Here is a 21,328-nt window from a genome sequence, read left to right as displayed (position 1 = left end):
AAATCACAGGTAATCACAAAGTCAATAGGGAAAAATGAGTCCTCATGATTCACATTTTACCTATAACATAAATCAAGAAATGTACACAATCTTCCTTGGAAGTTAACAGCTAAGGTTAATATCTTTATCCTGGCCCTGTGGAGCAAAGGCTGAAGACAGGGAACTCACTGGACTGGAGATGGCTGCTAGCCAGAGGAGATGTGCATGAAACAGAAGTCCTGGTTTGAAGCCTTAGTTTTACCACTAGCACACTGAAGAACCCTAAAGGAATTCTAGAATCAATCAGGCCAAATGTCTCATTTCAAGGATGAACACCCTGAGTTCCAGAGAAAGGGATTAACTGGCTCAAGTTCAAATAGCAAGTAAGTAACAGGGCCTGATTAGAACCCTGTCTTATCAAACCCAACTGTTATGGACCCTGTTGTTTTGTTTGGCCAGTGTCTATTTTCTAGGAATTTCTTCTTTGTCCTATTATACACAGGCCTGTCGTAGAGCTACCATATTCCTTTAAAGTAACCCACACCACCAGGCGTACAGTATATGGGTCTACAGAGACAGGTGGGAGAGAAGAGGGGAGAGGAAGGAGGAGAAGATGGGGAGAAGGAGGAAGAGGAGGACAGAAGAGAGAGACATCCCATCTGTCTTTTTTTTATTATTCATTTTTTCTTGTTTGTTTTTTTTTGGCTGCACTGGGTCTTCATTGCTTTGTGCAAGCTTCCTATAGTTGTGGCAAGCAGGGACTACTCTTTGTTGGGGTGTGTGGTGGCTTCTTTTGTTGGGGTCTGCAGCTCTAGAGTACAGGCTCAGTAGCTGTGGCACACGGGCTCAGCTGCCCCATCACAGCATGTGGAATCTCCCCAGAAAAGGGATCGAATCTGTATCTCCTGCATTGACAGGTGGATTCTTATCCACTGGGCCACCTGGGAAGCCTAGAACCTGGTCTTTTAAAGTTAGACTTTGTTGTTGTTTATTTTTCATTGAGGTATAGCCAGTGTACAATATTAGGTAAGTTTTAGGTGTACAACACAGTGATTCACAATTTTTAAAGGTTGCATTCCATTCATAGTTATTTTAAAATACTGGTTATATTCACTGTGTTGTCCATCTGCTTTTAGATGCTCATACCAGAAGCCTGTGGCAATGACCATTATCTGTCCCATAGTCTGGAAAATCCGTTAAGTCAGAGGTGCCCAATGATTAGGCCTGCTACTCAACCTAGAGATTATTTCTGTAGAGCTTTTAAGAGTTCAGAGAATATTCAAGAAGGTATTTAGTAGAAGAAATTAGAAGAAAACATGGGCAGGATGCTCTTTGACATCAGTTTTAGTGATTATTTTTCATGTGTCTCCTCACCTAAGGGAAACAAAAGCAAAAATAAACAAATGGTTCTATATCAAACTAAAAAGCTTTCACAAAACCAGGGAAACCAACAAATGAAAAAGCTACCTACTGAATGGGAGAAGATACTTGCAAATAATATATCTATAAGAAGTTAATATTCAAAATATACAAAGAACTCATACAACTCAACATCAAAAAAAAAAAAAACCCTCATTCTAAAAATGGGCAGAGCATCTGATTAAACATGTTGGCAGGGATGTGGAGAAAAGGGAACCCTCATGCATTGTTCATGGGAATGTAAATTGGTGCAGCCACTGTGGAAAGCAGTATAGGAGTTCCTCAAAAAAATTAAACATAGAACTACCACATGACCCAGCAATTTCACTCCTGGGTATTTATCTGAAGAAAATGAAGACACTAATTAGAGAAGTTATATACACCTCTATGTTCATTGCAGCATTATTTACAATAACTAAGATAGGGAAGCAACCCAGTGTCCACCAATAGATGAATGGGTAAATAAGATGTGAGATACGCACACACACACACACACACACACACACACATACACACACACACACACAATGGAATATTACTTAGAAGAAGGGACAGAGAAAAAAAAAACTTTTTCTACTTTCACCAAACCTATCCAATTAAATTCAACCTACCAAATGACAGGTTTCTCAAGAAAGAAAGCAGGGCTTATTTACTTGAGTTGCAAACAAATAAGGAAAAATTGGCATCAACTTTATGTCTTTCTAAATGTTTTACTCTTGGTCTCAGGCAGGATGTTTTTAAGATCCTAAGCATCAGCCTCAAGTTAATTAACCATTAACCACTCTTCATGACTCCAGTTTGCCTTGCTCCCAGGTTCCTGCCAAAGATGTTTGTTCTGAGGAAACCAAAGTGGTTAAGGTGGCCACCATGTGCCCCCTGGTCAAATGGAGTTTACCTGTAGCATCCCAGCCATTACCTTGGCTTTGTCTTCTAATAGAACCCACTTGTTCCCATCATCACTGGTCTCTCTTCAAAAAACCTGACTCTACAGAAGGGCACAGTTTTCATTGGTTATTTACTTATATCTAACAATGTGATCGGAAAAGGCAATGGCACCCCACTCCAGTACTCTTGCCTGGAAAATCCCATGGGCAGAGGAGCCTGGTAGGCTGCGGTCCATGGGGTTGCTAGGAGTCCTACACGACTGAGCGACTTCACTTTCACTTTTCACTTTCATGCATTGGAGAAGGAAATGGCAAGCCACTCCAGTATTCTTGCCTGGAGAATCCCAGGGACGGGGGAGCCTGGTGGACTGCCTTCTCTGGGGTCGCACAGAGTTGGACACAACTGAAGCGATTTAGCAGCAGCAGCAGCAACAATGTGATTGGCTCATCTATCATCCAATCAGAACAAGTACAGGCAACAGCTCTAAAGGAGTGTTCCCTACGTACTGAGGAAAAGATGGCCAAAACGTCTTAAACCAAAAAAATAAATAAATAAGATGCAGAATAGTATGTGCTTTATGTTCAATGTTTTTGTTCAGTCACTCAGTTATGTCCAACTGTTTGCGACCCCATGGACTGCAGCACACCAGGCTTCCCTGTCCTTCACCATCTCCCAAAGCTTGCTCAAACTCATGTCCATTGAGTTGGTGATGCCATCCAACCATCTCATCCTCTGTCCTCTTCTCCTGCCTTTGATCTTTCCCAGCATCAGGGTCTTTTCTAATGAGTCGGCTCTTTGCATCAGGTGGACAAAGTATTGGAATTTCAGCTTCAGCATCAGCCCTTCAAATGAATATTCAGGACTGATTTCCTTTAGGATTGACTGGTTTGATCTCCTTGCTGTCCAAGGGACTCTCAAGAATCTTCTCCAACACCACAGTTCAAAAGCATCCATTCTTCGGTGCTCAGCCTTCTTTATAGTCCAACTCTCACATCCATACATGACTACTGGAAAAACCATAGCTTTGTCAGCAAAGTGTTTAGCATTAACCTTTTAGTTGTGGATCATGGGGAAGACAGGGAGGTGGTTTTTAAGGAGGGTTGGGGTAGCAAGAGTCTTGGGGAGGGTTCAGGTCGGTCTTAGAGCAGCATCTATTACTAGTCGTATAGATGTAATTCAACATTTTAACAACCACTGTGGTCACACCAGTGTACAGTACTGCCCAGAGACAGGCAAAAAGGGTCCTTTTGCTGGCCCCCATATTTTAGAAGACCTCACATGCCAGAAAAGAATAAATTCCTTGGAGAACACACGGTCACCATTGTCCATCAGTGTTCAAAACTTTAGCAAGCACAGTCCATTCCCTAAAAACCTGCTTTTCGGACCAACAACATTCAGGCCCCAGGGAAGCAGTTCTGCTCACCTCCTGCCCCTTGAACAGATGGCTGAGTCTGAATGCCACAAAGGTTTGTGGGTTGTGGCTCTGCTGACATTGAAGACAGAATGCAGAGTGCAGGAGGCTTTGTGTGGTGAGAGTGCTTAGGTTAGAGAAAAGACTAATTAATTAATTTGTCAAATTCTTCCACAAAGATAGCATAAATGTGACAGATTCTTGAATAATGAAGTACAATTTCCCAGCAGTGCTGAGTGTCCATTTTTTTTTTTTTGCTTCTCTTTGTTTTATAATGTTATTCACAAATTAGCATGGTATCCATAATTGCTTGTGGTAACTAAGGAATATATGCTGTATTCATCTGTATGTACTGTCAAGAAAAGGTGCCCAAAATGTCTTAAGTAAAAAAATAAGATGCAGAATAGTAGGTACATTATATTCCTATTTATGTGGGGTTTTTTTTAAGTTCATATACACAGAGATATACATTTGAACAATCATAGTAAATTTCTGGGCTTTCTGTCTAGAATTTTGTTTTTCTGGGAGTCCACTGAGAGGGCAATTTACTCTATTTCATGCTCTTCTGAAGTGTTTGAACATTTTTTTATAGTTCATAGATCACTTTTTCAATTTCATAAAGTAGTATTTCATAAAAAAAGAAATTCATTATAGACTGAGTAAATTTTATTTTCTTTTCATCTACTTTGTGATTTTTCTATATTGACTCTGTATTTTTTAGTAACTTCTAAATAATTCACTTCTAGGGCCTTCCCTGGCACTCCACTGGTTAAGTCTCCACGCTTCCACTGAAGGGGGCATAGGTTCGATTAGCTATAAAGGTTATAGTCACTAATAACTTTCCCTCGTTAATTAGCCCAATGTGCTTCCACAAGATTTTCTGTCTCTGTAACTGAGAATGTGGGTTTCCGGTTGTGCTGAGAACTAAAAACCACTGTTCAGGGTGTGCATACGAGAGAGACAGACTCAGAGACAGAGGCTGACAAAAACAGAGACAGAGAGACAGAAAGAGGCAGACAGGGAACAATCGCAACAGTTGTCACAATCTCCCCAGAGTAAGCAACAGCAAAGATAACATCTTGAGAAAAATGTTTCTTCCTGGGGATGTCCAGAGAATCTCCCCCACTTCACTCCTCTGGAAATCACAATCCCACTCCACTTGGGGAGCATGGCAGAGGGGAGCTGGGGCAGAGAGAACACAGTCCCAACAGCGGATGGGAGGTTCTTAGCAGCCCTTCAGACTGCAGAGGCCACTCACACCCCCGGCTTACTAGCTTCCCCGATACCTAGGCTTCCGGGTCATCCCAGTGCACATTGCCACCCACCCTCCCCCCACCCCCAGCTTTGCACACAGGCTGTCCAAAACTCTGACACCAGAGCTCACAGACGTGTCCACAGTCCTGAGTTTCAGACCTCCAGCTCCAAACCCCTCAACCTCCTCTTCTAAAAATGCCTATTAGCTCCATTTCATCTCCTCTCATTCCAAAATCCACTAATTCATTGGGGGAAACAATTCTTTTGATCTCTGATTGCCTAGTCATTTATAATTGATAACCTGACTTGGGGGAAAAAAGTCACCATTACCTGTTCCACGTGATATGCCCCAGAGTTTCAATTATGGAACCCCACTAGTGGAACAGAACTTTATTCCAATGAGGCAAATCAATCAGGGATGAAGGGGACAGAGAAGAGCAAGAGAGAGACAGAAAGAAACAGATAGAGACCAAGAGTCCAACCATAGACACAGAGGGAGTAGTTAGAAACACAGACAGAAGGTGACTGTTTCAAACTTCCAGCAGCCAAAGCATCACCCACGAAGGTTTTTAGCTCAACCCTTGTTGTCTCAGACTTGGTAAAACTGACCCGGGATGTCTTACTTCCTTCATCACAGATAACAATGAAAAGCGGGGCTCCCTTTTCCTGACAGTTCCATGACTCTCTCAGCCCTCTCAGCAATGACCTTCCAGCATTCACAGCCATTATCTTAAAGACCTTGGCATTGGCAGCCTTCAGAGTGAGCAGTAATAAGAAGTCCATGCACACCCAAGGATGCTTAAGTCATGGAAGTTTAAGCATAAAGCAGATGAGGTTGGGGGTAGGAATTGTGGGGACATGGTTCACAGGGAAGGGGTGAGAAACCGGGGAATAAGTTCAAAGGAAACACTTTACTACCAAAAGCTTGAAGTAATCAGCTCTTCTTTAAAGAACATTCTGTTACTATGTCATTCCTATCTGTCTTGGGTCCAGTTTCACAACTCAAGTGTATAGGATTGAATCACATCAATTCTGGTGGTAGGGGAATGCTTAAAAATACATGAGCAAAAGGCACTTTTCTAGAATATTCTCTTGCAATGCAGATAACACCCACACACATCAAATGACTTGACCCTAGTATAGTTTCAGAGGCATTCAAAAGCTCCAACAAGGTGACTGCCCATAGCAAGTCTTATGTACAGAGGCTCACTAGGAAAGAAAGCTAGAATTCAACTCTCACAAAAGACAGCTTGCAGAACATGGCATCTACTTAATTGTTATCAATTGGCTTTGAAAAACCTGACACAGCATTTGGAGCCCTAAGGGGGTGACTGCAGCTCTCCTCAGAAAATCTGATCAACAAGGTAGCTGCTGCCTCCAAAGTCCAAATCCCTTAACTGTGGGTAACGTGTTTTCAAATAATGATACCACCTGAAAATTGTACAGCACTTCATATTTCTTAAGTGCCTTCCTTCATCCACGTGGTCTCCCGGTGCTGGCAGCCAGGCAGGGAGGAGAAGGGAGCCACTTGAGACAATGATGTGCCACAGGTCACACACGGTGGAAGTGATGGCCCAACTGTACTTGTGGTTGAGTCAGGGACAAAATCCCAACTCCCAAAATCCCAACAGGTCTTCCTGTGATGCCCAGAAGGCCTTGCACATTGACTAACCCTCACATTTTAAATTTCATTACTCTGCTGGTTCACGTGGGTATTCACACACTCTCCCTCCCCCATCAGGACCTCTGCTCCTCCCTCTGCCTGAAATGCACTTTCCCAGGGAAGAGCCACTTGTTATTCATATCTTGGCTCAAATGTCATCTCCCCAGAGAGACTCTACTTCCTAGGAAATAAGCCTTCACTATGACATCCCTATGTAGAAATGAGCACGTTCTGAAATTATTTTCTGCACTGGTGATCTTGTTAATCACCTGTTCCCCCAGCAGAACCATGAGGACCTAGCTTGTGTACCACTGCATCCCACATGCCTAGAACAGTGCCTGGTATACAGTAGGTGCCCCAAATATTTTCTGAGTGACTAGCTTATTTCATTAATACTCATAATCAACCTTGTAGAAACATGAAAGCATTATCATTCCTGTTTTACAGATGAGGAAACTGAGGCCCAGATGACAGACCTGTTCAAGACTGCATCTAGAAAAGAGACAGAGTTGAGAAAAAAGCCTGGATCTTAGACATCAAGTCCAATACTATCTGCACTATATAGCTTTTTTATACCAAAAGTTTAGGATGAGAAATTCTTGCTAATCAAGAATTACTTTATATCCCATTCATTCAACAAAGGTTCTGAGCATTTACTAAATTCAAGAAGTATATTAAACTCTATGTGATATAAAAAGGATACAGGCAAGATACACTTCCTGCCTCCAAGGAACTTATCAACTTTTAGGAGAGTTAAAAATAAACACATGAATATCAATAAAATAAAATAGAAAACTTTAAGAGCTATTATGGACTGAAGCATGTTCACCCCAAAATCCAAATGGTGAAGTCTGAACCTCCATCACCTCAGAATGTAACCATACTTGGAGACAGGGCCTTTTAAAAAGGTAAAGGTTAGTGAGATCATATGGGTGGCCCCTAAACCACATATCCATATTTGGAGATGGGCTTCAAAGAAACAATTAAGTTAAATGAGGCAATTAGGGTAGCTCTCTAATTCAATAGGACAGTTGTCCTTATAAGAAAAGGAAGAGACAGTAGGGATGTGTGAGCATAGAGAAAAGGCCATATGAGGACACAGTGAGAAGGAAGCCATCTGCAAGCCAGGAGGGAGGCCTTAGGAGAAACCAAACCTGTAACACCTTAATCTTTTTTTTTATTTTTAATTTGAGGATAATTCCTTTACAATGGTGTTGGTTTCTGCCATACAACAGCATGAATCAGTCATAGGTATACACATGTCCTCTTCCTCTTAAACCTCCTTCCCACCCCCACTATTCCACCCCTTTAGGATGTCACAGAGCACCAGGCTGAGCTCTTGGTGTTAAACAGCAACTTCCCATTAGCCATCTATTTTACACGTGGTAATGTATATATTTCAACGCCACTCTCTCACTTTGTCCCACACTTTCATTCCCCGGCTGACACCTTAATCTTGGATCTTTAAACTCCAGAACTATGAGAAAAGTAATTTCTGTGTTTAAGCTACCCAGTCTGTGTCTCTCTCTCTTCTCTCCTTATAAGGATACCAGTCACATTGGATTACTAGTCCACCCTACTCCCATATAACCTCATCATAACTTAACCAATTATATCTACAACAAAACTATTTCCAAGTAATGTCACATTCTGAAGATCAGGACTTAACATTTCTTTACAGGAAAGGATACAATTCAAAAAGTGTCTGATCCAATTTTACTTAAAAAGACTCCTTCTAAAACTTTTTCTGGAAATAATGGAAAAGATAAATGACAAAAAGTTTAATGTAAAGATTATGTAAACCTAGAGCTATCAGGGCCCCACCAGCCCACCATTGGAGAGAAACTGCAGGAAAGCAGAGTCTGAAGAAAGAGAGATGGAACAAGTCCTGATGGCCTTCTCTGAGCCCCTGGATCTAACCACACCTGATGCTGGTCTTTCCAGTTATATGGGTTCATTAATTCAATATAACTGAATCACTTAAAACCAACAGTCCCAATTAATAAGGAAAATAGAATCAATAAGATCTGACAATTATCACATGAGAGCAGTTGAAGGAAAGATGAAGCTACCTCCAAACTGAGTCACTGAGAGGAAATAGGGATGAAAATGGACAAACGGAAGTCTCTAGGAAGAGAAAGTTTGAGAGGGAAAAATAATAAGGTTAGTTTTGGGTTTCTTGAACTTAAGATTCTATGATGACATGAATGGGCCTATATTCTATAGGACAAAGGAAACTAAGATCAGGATTCACAGGAGAAAGATTATTACCTCCCATAAGTGTGATTTGTACTAACACAGAGGGATGTATCAAATTCACTGCAGGAAACCAAAGCCACTTTGGATAGATCAAGTAGAAAGAGGTTTAATACAGGGATTTAGTTACTCAAAAGGAAAAAAAGGACTGGAAGGCTAGAAGGGGTAGAAGTCAGAGGGTCTTCATGGGACTAGGGAGCTCAATAACATGCTACCATAGCTGCAATCCCACCTGCTGCCATTCCTGCCCCTAAAGTCCCTGGAGGCTGGTGACTACCGACTGGGATATGAGTCCAGTCACTGAAACTGCCTCTTAACACATCTCCACCACCTTGACTCTCAACAACCATGGCTGCAGACAGACCCCATGAAAGGGCAATGAATTGGGGAAATATATCGTGCATCTGGAATCCTAGCTGCAAGAAAGATGAGTTAGCTTTCCAATGTCTCGAGGTAGAAGGACGAGGAAATGGTAATTGAGAAGCCAAGCCATGGCTTCTACCACCAGGGATATTTGCATATGATGATAAAACAAGTGAAAGAGCAATTAATTGTCCATGTGATCACTGTACACCCTTCAACAAGTGTGTTTTCACACAATGAGAATCAGTTTCCCTGTCTCTAAAACAAGGCAACTGAACCAAGTGATTTGTAAGAGACTCTTCAGTCTGGCTATTTTAGATGTCTGGGAAAGCCACTCATGTCCTGATCCAGAGTTAAACAATTTCCCCCTGGGAGTATTATCTTTCCAGTCAGCAGCCCAGCCCTCCACATTTGAACATAATCATTAAACACCTGGCAAGAAGTGCCACCCCACATACAGTTTAATAACTCACATTCCAATCCAATTACTGCACGCTTCATCAACAAGTGCTTCTTAGAATACAGCTGTTTCTCTGAGCAAGCAGACTTTTTAGAAGGGAAATTACGATGATTATCTTTAAGATACAGGCATGAATAATAAAATCATTCCGCCTCTCTCGTCGCTGTTACCACTTCCCTTTCAGGCTGTCTTAGATGGGGACCTCAATGCAGCCCGTGTCTCAACACAGCCACCCTTCCCACTCTGGACCCTTTAGTCCCCTCCACTAAGGTCTGCCCTGTCTCTTCATCAAAACACATCTGTCCTAGGTCCTAAAGGAGCCAAAGGATTTGACAAGGGTCCTACTTATTACCTCTTCATCTCTGACCTACTATTGCATGTGAAGTTGGAGGGAATTTGGTGTGGAGATAAGAAGCGGAGTGACAGTGAGGCAACTGTATGGCTTGGAGCATCTGACCTCTTTCTGGGTCCCTGAGTTCCCACCTCTCAAATAAGAGGATTGGATTAGACCAGGAATTCTTAGACCAGGAGTGCTGGATCTGATACCTCTTCATCTGATACCTCTAAAGCTTTTAATTACATAAACCGTCAGTTTCCTCCACTGATAAAGCTACTCTGAACAGGGCTTCTGTACCTCGAAATTAAAACAACTTATGTGACAGTATGTTTATATGTAAAATGCTCTAAGGAGAGAAGTCACAGTTTCCAGGAGATCTTCAGAGGAATCTGTGACCCCCGCCTCAAAAAAATATTTTAAATCCATAAACTAGGAAAATCCTTCAGGTCCTTTTGTAGCATTAGCATTCTGGAATCTTATAACTCTATGAAATTCTAAATTTTTGCTTTGACTGATAATATGTAACCCACACCATTCAAAAATAGTATTTTTTTTAATAAAGTTGATCTTTTCCATTATAAAAGAAATTACATGCTTATTACAGAAAACTATAAAACTATAGAAAAATCAAAAACTAAACAGAAAGACAACCACTTCTAATATTTCTAAAGTTCCCTCTCAATTCTTAAGTTTTTCTATGTATAATCTTAGGGAGGTTTTTATATAGCTGAGTTCATACTATATGTACAATTCTGTATCATTTATTTTTCACTTGCCATTATCATATAATTCCCACATGATCACAAACTCTTTGTAAACAGCCTTTTTAAATGACTTCTTTGCATTCTGTTGAATGGATATTTTATAACTTACTACTCCCCAAATGTTGGACAAAATGAGGTTGTTTCCAGGTTTTGTCTTTTTTTTCCTTGCATTTTTTGTTTTGTTTCATTTTTACTATTCTATTTCTTTTTGTAAGGGAAGACTCCTTGCTAAACATAAAGAAAGGAGGCACTAGCTCTGGAATGCCTGTGACCATGTCAGACCTCATGGGGCAAGAGGCGGAGAGCCATCCAGACACAGGGCAGTCCCCACCTGGCCATGGAGACAACTCCTGGGTCCTACACCAATCCAAAGTTAAGCCATCTCTGAGCCTCTCATTCTTCTCCCATTTGGCTTCCCTGATAGCTCAGTTGGTGAAGAATCCACCTGCAATGCAGGAGACCCCAGTTCTATTCCTGGGTTGGGAAGATCCACTGCAGAAGGGATAGGCTACCCACTCTAGTATTCTTGGGCTTCCCTTATGGCTTAGCTGGTACAGAATCCACCTGTAATGCAGGAGACCTGGGTTCGATCCCTGGGTAGGGAAGATCCGCTGGAGAAGGGAAAGGCCACTGCTCCAATATTCTGGCCTGGAGAAATCCATGGACTGTATAGTCCATGGGGTTGCAAACAGTCAGACACGACTGAGTGACTTTCACTTTCACTTTCCAGGGCAGCACTCCTGGCCTCAAGGAGGAGGGTCTGCCCTGATCAGTGGCTTTGGGAAGCAGCCCCTTTCACTACAACCAGCCCAGTCCTCTGTTCTGTCCTGCTTGTTTTTGGTAGGTCAGGCCCCAGGTTGGGCAGCTCTGCAGTGATCCAGCTTTGTAACAGAAGAGAACTCACACTCTGTTGTCCAGCAATAAGAAATCTCTTTAATCTCCAAAATCTGTCTGATTGGGATAAAGATGGTATTTGGGTCACCTATCTCCTTAGGTTTTGTCTAATTTTTCTATTGGTTTAAGTAAGGAAGAAGGATGCTATTTATCCAACCCCTTCAAAACCACAGCTAAGACAATAATATCCTCCCCACTGTTGCTGAGTCTCTTTTCTCCTCATCCTGCAAGTGGGATGTTGGGGTTTGGGACTCTGTTTGGAGGACTTAGCTAAAGACAGAACCTCTTGCTACCTGTTTATCTTGGCAGTCAGTACTGAGCTCAGATAGATACCAAAGATAATAGAGGTTGTTATTACCTCTAACAGCCACTACTGTTTCTTGAGTAGTAATCACGCACTCTGCATTGTGTTAGATGCTTTACACACATAGTTCATGCTAACAAAAACCCTGTGAGGTAGATTGTCACCTCCATTTTAAAGTGAGGAAGCCAAGGCTCAAAGGGGTCCTATAACACCAAGAGTCACACTGCTAGCAGTGGCTAGGCTAGAATTCACACTTAGATTAAAGCCCATGCTGAAAGCTCATGCTCTTAACTTCTTGGCAACCCCATGGGTCTCTAAGGAGGGGCTGCGGACAGGAGCAGGTGAAAGAGTCAGGACCCCCACCCTCCCTCAACACTCAGTCCAGGGAATTCCACCAGGCCACACGAGTCTTTATCTTTCCAGAGACCACCTCCACAGCATCAGTGTGGTTCAAAGGGACTTGAGAGGAGCATGCTATTTATTTTCAGCTTCTGGATTTTGATGGAAAATTCACATAACATAAAACTTGCACAATTCAGTGGCATTTCGTACACTCACAATGTGCACAATCACTGGTTCCAGACCCTAGTTTTTTATCACCCTACTGCCATTTTTATTACCCTAAAAGGAAACCCCAGTACACTGTCACTCCCCAGGGCCCCCTCCCCCCAGCCTCCGGCAAGCACTCATCTGCTTTCTACCACTTCTGGCGTGCCTATTCTGGATATTTCATATGAATGGAATTACCCGCAGGAGACTTCTCACGGGTGCTAACAGCTCCCAACTCATTCACTGTGGGTCAGGGAAGCCGCCTCAGAGCACAGGGTAGAGAATCCTCATCCTGCCACCTGCTCTGGTTCCTTCTCTGCCCCTGGGCTGCCTCTCTGCTGTTCTCTCTTTGACCATCCACCCTCTCCTCCTACCTCCCCTACACATTAACTCAAAACAAACAAACAAAACCTTTCCCACCAATGAGTCAGTGACCTAGGAAGTGTAACGATTCAACCCTCTTTCTCCTTGCTCAAGAGTGTCAAGACAGGGACTTCCCTGGAAGTGCACTGGCTAAGACTCCTTGCTTGAACCAGATCCCACATGCCACAAATAAGAGTTCAAGTGCCACAACCAGAAGATGCCACATGCCACCACTAAAGATCCTGCATCCTGCAACTAAAGATCCTATTCACTGCAACCAAGACCTAGCATAGCCCAATAAAAGAATAAATAAGCAGGTCAAGACCAAAACGGCACTGACAGAGTCAGAAGCTCAGCAGTCCAAATAGTCTAGGCTCCTACAGGAGTCCTCATTCAATGAGCATACAGTTCCACCGTTGCATCCACCTCCACCCATGCTACCCTTCACCCTTGTCGTGAAGCTCTGAAAACTGTATACATCCTTATAATGTATTATCTCTTCTTTCAAGATGAATTCTAGTCTTCCTGTAGTAGTTATGTGGTGAGCAGTGAACCAGGGTTATCATTCCCGTCTGTGAATACCTTCCCTTCTGGTTGGAGAAAGCAGAGGAGAACCTGAGTTACTCAAAATGCTACTGTCAGAGCGTAGAGTAGGAGAGGCAGAGAAGGGGTGACTGACGGAAATGCAGGACCAAGGAAGCCAAGGGGGGCGGAGGGATTCTCTGCTGAAAAAGGACTTCTACATCTTTCAGGAACATCCTATGGAAAAATTAACTGAGACAGAGACCACCTGGCTTTCTCTGGGAAGGTACAGAGGCACACAGCATCTCCCTGGAAGTTCTCTCCTGGTCCACAGCTGGCATGAAGGAAAAGGTATTCACCACAGACTGATAAAGTTCAACAATTTCCTAGGCCAGTTCCAAATTCCCTGCATCTCAGCCCAACAAGACAACTACCTATATTCCTGTGACAGAGAAGGGGAAGGAAAGACTCTCAACAGGAGAACTGGGACAGATGAAATGCAGCAGCCCTTTTCCTCAGTCCTACTGTGTACCCCCCTGCCTCTTCTGAGTGTTTCTGTGGCGTTCTGTGACCCTGAATATACAGTCATCACCATGAAGGCTCTCATTAATCTCAGAACTGTGTCCCCACCACCACCACCCCCCAACACACACACACATACACACCTCCAGCATCACTAAGTCAGTAGGCAAATACCCATGATCTCTTTGGGAGGTTATTACTCAGTGGATTGAAAATATAGAAATGAGTGTTCTATGGCTAACAAGCCTAACCCTGGATGCTTAAATGGGAGCCCAAAACATTTCCCTCAGTACTGATACCCTCTCTTTCCTAGGGCTGTCGCAACAAATTCCCACAAACTGGGAGGCTTAAAGCAACATAAACTCACAGTTCTAAAGGCTCAAAGTCCAAAACCAAGGTGCTGGCAGGGCTATGCTCCCTCCAAACACTCTAGGGAAGAATGCTTCTTGGCCTCTTCTGGTTTCCGGTGGTTGCTGTTAACCCTTGACATTCCTTGGTTTGTGGCATCACTGCAGTCTCTGCCTCTGTCTTCTCACAGAGTTCTCCCTGTGTGCCTGTGTATAGATTTCTCCTTATAGACACTAGTTATTGGATGAGGGCCCACCATCATCCAGTATGACCCTCCTCTTAACTTGATTACATCTACAAAGATCTTATTTCCAAATATGCTCACATTTACTGAAGATAATCTTCAGGGAGTTAATACTTGAAGGTATCTTTTGGAGGAACACAATTCAACCCACCATACCCCAGAGGCCTTTCATGTTAACAGTTACCTGTTGTCAGTTCCTCAGACCCCAAAAATATATCACCAACACTACAGAACAGCAGTATTTACTTAGCACTAAGTGCTACTTTACATGGATTTTCCTGTTAATCCTCAAATACTCTGTGAAGTAGAAATTATGACTAGCACCATTTGACAAGCAAGAAAATTGAAGCTTTAGAAAATTAAGTACTTACCCAGGGAATATAGTGATAGATCCAGGATTTGAACCAAACTCTGACCCTAAAGCTCACCAAAGTTCTTTCATGCTTTACTTTCTGAGCTTCCTTGGTGGCTCAAATGGTAAAAAAAAAAAAAAAAAAAAATCTGCCTGCAATGTGGGAAACCTGGGTTCGATCTCTAGGTTGGAAATATCCCCTAGATGTGTGATTTGGGGCAAGAAATGCCCCTCTCTGGGCTTCAAGAGCCTTACCTGTAAAAAGACCAGTTCCTGTAAGTTTCTAAGGGTTCTTCCCACTATGACTCCAGAGTTTTCTGAGTCTTCCCATCCAAGGTAACCCATCACTCTGGCCAGCTGATCCACTTCTAAAATCTACTGCAGAAAGGTCTGCTCCCTGACCCTCTCCCCTCCCCACCAGCAGACAGACATCTTGCAGTGTGTTTCTTCATGATTCAAACAAACAGGACTTCAAATACCCTTTTCAAAATTCGATATCAGGCTCTGACAGCCTCATGAGAAGCAGGGATCATTTCCATCTGCATATTTGCTTCGGGGACAGTCTAACTGACCCACAGGGAAACCTCAGCTCGACCAGCAAGACACATCTTTACAGCACTTGGGAGAAAAACTTGCATTTCTAATTTGTTTCTTATCAGCAGTGTGCCTCTGGACTAAGTGAGAACATGTCTTTCACTTGACTTAAATGAAAGTTCAGACTCCAGTTCCAGAGAACAGATTAATGAAAGGGACTTCGCATTCCTGACCCGCCCTCATCCCGGCATTTTCCCTCTGCCTTTCATTCCACTCTTCAGCTCAGCTACATACGCAGGGCTCTAAACATCATGACAGGAGAGAAGCAGCAAGGGAAGGGGATGGGGAGTGACAAAAAGATTAGGGTCAGTAAGGGAGCTGGTAGAACCATAAAGAAAAGAACATTGCTAAGGGCGAGCTGGACCCAAAATGATCACCAAATCACAAATCACTTTGGTTGTACTGGTTTTAGGCATATTTTCTCTTGCAAGGCTCTCAGCAATTATGTGAGGCAGCTGTGCATGGTCCCACTCCACACATGAAAAAACCAAGGCTCAGCTAGTAAATGAGATTCAGAGCAGGTGTGGTTGGTCCAAAGCTGCTTTCCTCTACAACCCTGGAGCAGCAAGGACCACACAAAAAATAAAACAGTCCCTCTTTCTACAGCTTGCATTGCTCTTGGTGTCATGGCTGCCAACTTACAAGAGTAAATTCTTTACTCTTCCTCAGGAAAGAGGAGACAAGATTTTGTTCTAATGAAGCCAGTAACAAATAAGACTACCTCAGATCCAGCGTACCAGAGAGAATCAACGCTTGGGAAGAACTGGAATAGGAGGAAAGGGAGAAAGAAGTCCTCTTCATCCCAGTTCTCCTCCCTCTGGCTCCTGCTGCAGCGTCAAAACCAAAGGCTGAATGATTCCTGCAACCTCTCCAAGCAGCAATTACACTGCACTCCCCAGCCCCTCCCAGCAGAGGGGCAACCTATCCTCATGTTTGACTTCCTGCGGTTCCGTCATCTGTACGATGAGGGTGACATTGGTAGGTATTTCGTATACATCCTGAATCCACATCCTGAATCCCAGCTTCTCACTCCTCCAATTCCTAAGACCCTAACCAGCCACAATACAGTGCAATAGACACCTAATTTATCTCTTTCCTTTTGCTTTTACTTCCTATAGCTACACTGTCTCCCCAGTAGGCACAGTGGTCTTTTTGAAATGTAAATTAAGTCGTATTAACGTCTTGTTCAAAACCCTCTGATGGCATCTCATCATTCCTAGAATTTAAAAAGCTCTTAGTCATGGGGGAATTCCCTGGTGGTCCAGTGGTTAGGGCTGCAAGTTCCCCTGAAAGGGACTCAGGTTCAATCCCTGCTTGGGAACTAACATCCTACATGCCTCACCTTGTAGCCAAAATAATAATAATTTTTTAAAATTCTTTAACTCTTTGCTGTGGTCTTCAAAGCCCACTCTTGCCCGCTTCCCTTACACTCTCCCCCTTGATCTCTCCACGCCAGCCACGTGGGCCACCTTCTAGTTCCTGAAAAATAGCTGGTCCCTCTGATTTGCATGTTATTCCTATTTCACAGACTTTCTTCCTCACTTCATTTAGGTGTCTACTCAAATGTCTTTTCTCCAGAGAAGCTTTCCCAGACCCATACCACACCTGCCACCAATTACAACTTCCCTTATTGTCCTTCAGTGGCTAAATTGTGTCCAACTCTGCGACCCTGTGGACTGAAGCATGCCAGGCTCTCTGTCCTTCACTATCTCCCAGAGTTTGCTCAAATTCATGTCTGCTTTCCTAACAAACTCTAAAAACTTCTTTGCCTCCTTTTTTTCCCAGAACATTTATTACTACCTAAAATTCTACATGTGTATCAATTGCTATGATCTGTCTCTTCCACTAAAATAAAAGCTCCATGACAACAGGAGTCTTGTCTGCATTGTTTATCCAATACTTGTCATGTAGTAGGTGCTTAATAAATATTAGTAGAATGAATGAATGAAGGAGACCAGATAAGTTTTGGCAAAGCTGCTAGTTATCCCCAATATCCATTCTCCCCTTCTTCCTTTAAGTAATCAAAACCCCAAGCAGTGCACACTACCACCCACCTAAGAGCTGTTCCCAGACCCCCTTGAAGCTAGGCGTGTCCATGTCACTAGGTGCCAGCCAATTAGGGTTGTGAGGTAAAATACAGGATGCCCAGTTAAATTTGCAAGTCAGAGTGACAACCAGTAATTTTTTTTACTATAAGTATGTCCCAAATTAAAAGTCCAATAATTGTTTTAGTATAATGATGCCCACTAGAACAAAAAAAAAAAGACCTGATTGTCTATCTGACATTCAAGTTTAACTGGTTATCCTATATTTTTGTTGCCTAAATCCGGCAACACTATGGCCAACAAACTATAAGAGAAAGTAATGTTCACAATTCCGAGGTCACACCCTTAAAACCAGGGGATGTGTCCTCACTTTTTTCCTCTTTCTTATTGGCTGAAACACAATCATAGAGGGGGTGTGAGTCACCTTTGACCCTGTGGACGAGAAGTCCAGGCGCCAGGGCTGATGTGAAGGAACAGTGCTGCTCTGTCCCAGATCTACCTGCTTGCTCACACTTGGGAAAATAACTTCCTTCAGCTTCATTGAAGTCTCTGTTATTTTGTCCTCCGTTAAAGCAGCTAAATCCGTATCTGAACAAATGCAAAATAAAATTCTCCAAGCCAGAATACTGGAGTGGGTAGCTATTCCCTGCTCCAGGGGATCTTCCCAACCCAGGGATCAAACATAGGTCTCCTGCATTGCAGGCTGATTCTTAACCAGCTGAGCCATAAGGAAAGCCCCCCAAAATTGTAAATGAATATGGTAATTCAGGTGGCTTCTAGATTATAAGAAAGCCTCAATAAATTTTTATTTCCTTTCATCCATACTAACAGGGTTGTCCCCACTTTACCAAATTTCACAGCCCCGTTTTGAAGGAATTTGACATCTTCAAGCTTTATCAGCAGCTCTTGCAACCCCAAATTGTTTCAAAGTGGGGTTGCAGGAATTCAGTGGCCAGCAGGGGCTGTATGCCCTCTTGGCCTCTGAGGAGTGGGGCTCAAGGTGAGGCATATTTATAGGCTATAATTAAGCAAAGGGACCAATAAGATTTTCAGTTCTCCCAGCACTGATTCCCAGCTGCTCAGAGAAGCTTCAGAATTCCCTGACACAGAGCTGCGAGCACTGGAAATACTCTCATCTATGGAAACTCAAGGAAAAGAGAAGCAGCCCTGAGTCCTTCTGCATGGGTGCTACCACTGGCTCAGCCACAGTCACAGCTGTCCAGGCCAAGGAGAAGCCTCCGGGTTTCCGTGGGAAGTTCTCCCCTCCAAGCCTATCCGCTGCTCCCCACACCTTCTAGTGGCTGGTCTCTGCTCCAATGTCGCCTCTTTAGAGAGACCTCCTCTGGCCACTCCATCTAACGGAGAAGCCCCTGTCACCCTCCACTCCTGGCCTGACACTTTACAGCATCTATTATATGTCTACTGGGTGATCGTCTGCCTCCCCCATTGAAAGGCAGGCTCAGTGAAGGGAGGGAATTTGTCTCTCTGCTTCCTGCTTTACCCTCAGGGGTGCCTCAGACAGTGTCTAAGCAATTAGAAGGTGTGGGATAAATATTTCTGAATAAATAGAAGACAGATATGGACATATACAGAAAAACAGATCTAGATATAGATGTAGATACAGATCTAGAAATACAGACATAGGTGTATCAGGGTCAATGGCAAGCCAAGCAGATTTTTAATCAATGGCTCCTAGCACAGGGTGACAAGAAAAGCCACAAAACCTCCATGTGTGTGATAATGTTGATGTTCTGTTAGAGAAAACTCAGCTTTTAGTTTAAGGCTGACTCCCTATGGACATGGAAAGCTCTGCTGGGTAGAAGTAATGTTTGCACAGAATGTTGAGCCAAAGGCATCTGCAGTTCAAGTCCCTGATGGGGAAACCGAGCCCAGAGAGAGCACGGGGTCACACTAACAACAGCAACTGATATCTGCAAAGCACTTTTTAGTGGGGAAGCATCTTCACTTCTTTTCTCATTTGATCCTCACAACAATTCTTCTAGGCAAGTGGTGGTAATATTGGTAGCACTGTATTATTTACAACTGCCAAAGTATGGGAGCAACCTAAGTGTCCATCAACAGATGAATGGATAAAGATGTGGTATGGGGACTTCCCTGAGTGGCTCAGTGGATAGAAATCAGCCTGACAGTGCAGGGGACACGGGTTTCATCCCTGGTTCAAGAAGAGTCCACATGCCTTTGAGCAACGAAGCGCGAGCGCCACAGCTACTGACGCCTGCTCGCCGAGAGCCTGGGCTCTGCAACGAGAGAAACCACCACACTGAGAAGCTTGTGAACTGCAACGAAAAGTAACCCCACTCGCTGCAACTAAAGAAAGCCCACACAAAGCAACCAAGACACAGCACAACCAAAAATAAAATTAATTTTTTTTAATTTTAATTTTTATTTTTTTTCTAATTTTATTTTATTTTTAAACTTTACATAATTGTATTAGTTTTGCCAAACATCAAAATGAATCCGCCACAGGTATACATGTGTTCCCCATCCTGCAGCCACTATGGAGAACAGTGTGGAGATTCCTTAAAAAACTGGAAATAGAACTGCCTTATGATCCAGCAATCCCACTGCTGGGCATACACACTGAGGAAACCAGAAAGGAAAGAGACACGTGTACCCCAATGTTCATCGCAGCACTGTTTATAATAGCCAGGACATGAAAATTAATTTTTTAAAGATGTGTGTGTGTGTATATATATAATGGAATATTACTCAACCATAAAAAGATTTAAATTTTGCCATTTGCACCAACATGGATGGACTTAGAGGGCACTATGCTAAGTGAAATAAATGAGACAGACCTTACATGGTATCACTTATATCTAGATTCTAAAAAATGCAACAAACTAGTGAATAAAACAAACAAGAAGCAGACTCACAGATAGAAAACAAACTAGTGGTTACCAGTTGAGAGAGGGAAGGGAGGAGGGACAATATAAGCATAGGGGGAAAAAAAGGGTTATTATGGGACTAGATGAAATCATGTGTTTGAAACACAAAAATTGTAAAGCAGTATAGAATGTAACAAATCTTTCATTCAACAAAAACTGCAATAAGATAAAATAAAAATACCAGTAGCATTATAATTATACTGAAATATAATAATTAGCATTCTGAACTGTGTACTTTAAAATGGCTAGCTTGGTAAATTTTATGTTATGTGTATTTCACCACAACTAGAAATTTTTTAAATTATGTATGCGTGGCTCAGATGGTAAAGAATCTGCCTGCAAAGCAGGAGGCTCAGGTTCAATCCCTGGATCGGGAAGATCCCATGGAGTGGGGAATGGCTACCCACTCCAGTATTCTTGCCTGGACCATTCCATGGACAGAGGAGCCTGGCAGGCTATAGGCCATGAGGTTACAAACAGTTGGACACGACTGAGTGATTAACACTAACATATACAAAACTACTAGCCACAACTATATTTTGTGAATGAAGTCAATAAAGCTCAGAGAGGCTGTAACTTGTAAAACTCACACAGTAAGGAATGTGTGGGGAAGCCAATCTCATATTAGGACTTTCCCTGGACCTTCTCTACGGGGAGAGGGGAACTTCACCTGACAAACATGCCAAGAATCAACCTCAAGCCACAAGATCACTGCCATTGCTCTGAGTTTTCCAAGGAAGCTTCTAATACACTGCATCCAGCACAGCTGTTCAAGCAGCTCTGCTGGAGAGACCCGCCTCCTGTGTGCTATTGTGCCGAGGGGCGGCTGATCCAACAGACAACGGCTCAGTACAGACCGTGTGTCGTTTACTCTCATTTTGTGACGATTAA

The 21,328-nt window shown here is 42.9% G+C and overlaps 1 long non-coding RNA gene across 1 annotated transcript in view; it reads right to left on the bottom strand.

Moving 5' to 3' along the window:
- LOC104969230 (uncharacterized) overlaps positions 1-21,328 on the bottom strand; it is a 46,123-nt gene that overhangs the window by 10,906 nt on the left and 13,889 nt on the right. The gene's annotated exons all lie outside the window — the stretch shown is intronic.

The sequence above is a fragment of the Bos taurus genome, chromosome 7, assembly GCF_002263795.3.
Source record: "Bos taurus isolate L1 Dominette 01449 registration number 42190680 breed Hereford chromosome 7, ARS-UCD2.0, whole genome shotgun sequence".
Taxonomy (NCBI): domain Eukaryota; kingdom Metazoa; phylum Chordata; class Mammalia; order Artiodactyla; family Bovidae; genus Bos; species Bos taurus.
The sequence above is the reverse complement of the archived record's forward strand: the minus strand, read 5'-3'. Positions and strand labels throughout refer to the sequence as shown.